This window comes from Nicotiana sylvestris, chromosome 11, assembly GCF_000393655.2.
Source record: "Nicotiana sylvestris chromosome 11, ASM39365v2, whole genome shotgun sequence".
Classification (NCBI taxonomy): domain Eukaryota; kingdom Viridiplantae; phylum Streptophyta; class Magnoliopsida; order Solanales; family Solanaceae; genus Nicotiana; species Nicotiana sylvestris.
The window spans coordinates 85,930,713-85,935,125 of NC_091067.1; the positions used below are offsets into that span (position 1 = coordinate 85,930,713).

At 38.6% G+C, this 4,413-nt stretch overlaps 1 pseudogene; it reads right to left on the reverse strand.

Annotated features, from left to right (window-relative positions):
* Positions 1–2,842: 2,842 nt before the first annotated feature.
* On the reverse strand, positions 2,843–3,895 carry LOC138881269 (uncharacterized; annotated as a pseudogene).
* Between the last annotated feature and the right edge of the window lie 518 nt (positions 3,896–4,413).

Sequence of the window (4,413 nt, forward strand, 5' to 3'; positions counted from 1 at the left end):
ATGGTTCATTATTTGTTGACCTTTCAAACGGCTTGCCTTCACTAGCCCAAATCATCATGACAGTTTGCGAAGGCTTCTTATGCTCCCCTCCCCTATGCATTATCTCTATCATATTTGTCTCATGATGGGCTGGCAATGGGTTCTGGTTGATATTGGGTGCCTCTGGAGCTTGTACCTCAATCCGATTAGTATCAATGAGCTCTTGAAAAGCTGTTTTCAATTTCTAACATTTCTCTGTGTTATGACCTGGGGCCCCTGAACAATACTCACAACTGACCGAGCGGTCAAGATTTTTGGGAGGGGGATTTGGCAGTTTAGCCTCGATCGGATTCAACATACCCAACTATCTCAATCTGTGAAATAGACTAGTATATGATTATCCCAATGGATTGAAAGTCTTCTGCTTCTACAACCTCTCATTCTTAAAGGCTTGATTTGGCCGAAAACCTATTCCAGGGGGATTTTTGTAGGCTCTTATGGGTGGGTAGGTATTTTGTGGAGCTGGGTATGAATTTTGTGGAGTTGGAGCACGCCATTGTGCATGAGTAGGAGGTTAGTTATAGGTTTGTTGTGGTGGACGGAAAAATGGGGATTTGGCGGTGGGTAGTAGTGTTGTGGTGGGATATATGGAGTGTGGGGGTAATTTTGGTGATAGGGTCGAGGCGGGTTGTAGTAACGTGGAAGGTTCCTGGATCCGACCCAACCTCCTGACTCAATTGTCGCAACATCCTCTTTCTTCTTCTTCCCGAGTACACCCCCAGTACCATTTTAAATGGCCTGGGTAGTCACTTTGATTGCGGAATAACTCATGAACTTGTTGGACTTGAGTCCCTCCTCAACCATGCCTCCCATTTTTATAACCTCATTAAAGGACTTGCCCACTACTGACACCAAGTGACTAAAATAAGTGGGCTCTAAAGCTTGTAAAAAATAATCAACCACCTCACTTTCTTTCATCGGAGGGTCAACCCTCGCTGCTTGCTCTCTCCAACGGAATCCATATTCCTTGAAACTCTCCCCAGGCATTTTCTCGATCTTCGTCAATGACAGTCGGTGTGGAATAATTTTAAGATTGTACTGAAAATGGCAGGCGAAGGCTTGGGACAAATCGTCCCATGTGTACCACCTGCTGTGATCTTGTCTGGTATACCATTCTAATGTCGATCCACTCATACTTTGGCTGAAATATGCCATCAGCAATTCATCTCTTCCGCCTGCTCCTCTCATCTTTTCTACAAAATCCTCTTAAGTGTGCTACTGGGTCTCCATGCCCGTCATACATATCAAACTTGGGCATTTTGAACCCTGCTGGTAACTGAACATTTGGGAACAAACATAAATATTTATAGGCCACACTTACTTGACCCCCCAACCCCCTCATATCTCTGAATGATTGTTCTAAGCTTTTGACATTTCTGATCATCTCCTCATGTTCGGGATTTTTGGGTGGCTTCTCGGTCTCTGCCGGGAGATAAAGATGAGGGGTGTAAGAATATAGTTCTAGAACTTTGAAGGTGGGTTCAGGGGGATAATACTGGTTGTCGTGAGTCTGGAACAGAGGTTCACTGGAAGATCGGTGTAGTTTAGCAGGTGGAGGTGCCACAAAAATAGGTGTGATTGGTGGGGGAGGGTGCGGGGCTTGTCTGGGTGGAGGAGCTTGTGATGTATGGGAAGTGGTGCAGTGGCATTGTTGGTAGAGGGGAAAGGCAGGAGATGAGTTCACAGTGGGGGTTCCTGAGGTTGAACCAATAGTGGGATATAAGCAGGGTTGGCGGGATAAACCGGTGGTGGGTGTCCCTTCGCCCAGGCTTGGTACATTTCATCCATTTGCTGCTTTCACTTATACATCTCTTACTTCATCGCATTAAAATCCAATTCTTCTACCTCTTTTGACGGGTCAACAATACTTGCCTCCAATTCTTGGTTGGCCATGTTCAGCTTGTCTTTTCATCGGGTGTTGTATGAGTGAGTTGCCAGAATGCCAATCAACTAACCACCTACCTGAACTCAATACATCAACAACAACCTTGTTAGCAATTAGGGCTTTAACAGAATTGGTAACCGCACATTTTGGGGAATGAATGCACCTAAGCAGTTAACCGTTTCTATTATGCATTTGATCGGATGCTTGCATTATCCCAGCTTCTTTTCTTTTTCTTTTTTTTTTCTTTTCGTCTTTTCACTCTTGCCCTTGCTTTCTCTTTGTTTTTTATCCGCTCATTTCCCTCTTTTTTTTGCTATTGCTTCTTTCTCTTAATTTTCTTATTCTTCTCTCTTTTCTTTTCTTTTTCTCTCTTGTTTTTCCTCTTTCTTTTTCGTTTTCTTCTTTTTTCCTTTTTGGTTATGGTCAAATACTATGAAGATTGCCTACGTATCATGACCCCGCATAAATCAGACTGAGCATAGTTCTGGGAGATAAGTGTGAAAGTAAATAATAAAAATATTTTGGGATTTTCAGTTTTCATAAAAAGCAAATGCTTCGATTACATAGACTTAAAACTAACAAATTCCAAAAGAAACTATCAGACTCTGATGCAAAGACGAAATATAGACTCCGAATATAAACTATCATACTCAAAAGAAAATACAGACTCGAAAACAACTGACAAACTCCAGCAGAAAGGAAATACAGACTCAAAACAACTAATGGACTCTAACAGAAAATGAAATACAGACTCAAATGAAAAATCATGCATACATTAATGCTCCTGGTGCCCGCGGGACATCATTCGGTCTCGCCACGGGCCTATATGCAAGATCCTTTTGAAGTCGATCCAAGTCACTCATTATTTGTTTAACAAAAGTCATCACTGCAGCGAAAAAGGTGGTGCGGGTCATATCCTCACAAGCTTGGAACTTGAACTTCATCCATATCTCCTTGTCGTAGTTCTCTTGAATTCGCATATATCATTATTTGATATCTTGAGTAGTAGCTCCAGATAGCATTTTCTTGTAAATAATTGTTGGCTAGCTCTTGGATAATAGTTGCTATTCCAATTATTCTTTTGTTGGCGTAAAAACCTGGTATCTCGATTTTTGGTATTTCTGGTTGTTGTTCTATTTCTTCTGGTATTATCATATCTCGTGTCAATCGTATTTTTACAACCTGTATAATAGGTTTTATTTCATCGTATAGTATCTCAGCTGGTGATGTATAGAATTTTATAAAAAATAGGTTTCCTTTTGTAATTCTTTTAAATGTAATAAATGCTTTATATAGCTCTGGTATTCCATCTATCTCTTCCCCATCATAGGTTTATACCGTGCTAAGTAATCCGTAATTGTAACATGTTTTAACTAAATTGGCTCTAGTTTTTGGCTGTGCAATAAGCCTATTATATCCTTGGAGTTTTTGGGTTATATAGTCCTGTGTTGGATCTGTTGTAGTAGTTGCTCTGGGGTTAAGGTTTAGAAATATTTGAATTTTATATATATATTCAATATAGGTCTGGGTAATATGGTTGTATATTTTTTTATTTTGGTGTAGGCTGTTGGCATAGGTTGAGGTTTGTGGTGTCGTAACTATTGTTTCTTTTGGCCTTTTCGGAGTAATTGGTTTATCAAATATGTTATTTAAATTGACATTGGTATGTGGATTCTTGTTAACTTGTTTACTTGTACCTGCAGCTGTATATAAACAAACTTTGTTATGGGTTTTTTGGAGTTTCCCAACGTCTCCTTCTAACTCTGGAAGTTTTGAGTCTTCCAATCGACTTAGCTCCGCATCTTTATAGTCATGCTGCTGACTTGGCTGGCTTTTCTCTAACTGTTGTAATCTTTTTCCCATACCATCCATCTGTAAAGATAGAGTAGTAAGGATTGCAAATAAATCTTTTGTTTCTTGGCTTTCATCAGTTTGGGTACCTTTGTCTTGATAGGTAGTCTGCAATAACATTTTTGTCAGTCCTTATTACTTCAATTGTAAATGTAAAATTTTGTATATTTAATACAAGCCTTCTTATTTCCTTTGTAGTTACTGAATCTTGTACTTTCCGTGTTATCCACCATTTTACTTGTGTATTATCTGTTCTTACAATAAACTTGTTATAAACGATATATGGCTCAAATGCTAACAAACATTTATATAATCCAAATAATTCTTTCCTATTTATCTCCCATTTTAATTGTGGTTCTGTGTATGATACTAAATAATATCTACAATGGTGTTCAATTTTTTCATTATCATATTTATATTTTAGAACTCCTCCATAGCTGTGGTCACTAGAATCAGTTAGTACTATGTATGTGAACTGTCTTTTTTCATCTGGAAAATATAGTTTTGGTAATTTTTTACACATAATTTTTATCTTCTTTAAATGTATTTTATCTTTTTCGTCAAAATGGTATTCTACATCCTTTTTAAATTTTTTCTGTAGTGGTTTTAAGTTTTCTGCTAATTTAGGGATATATTCC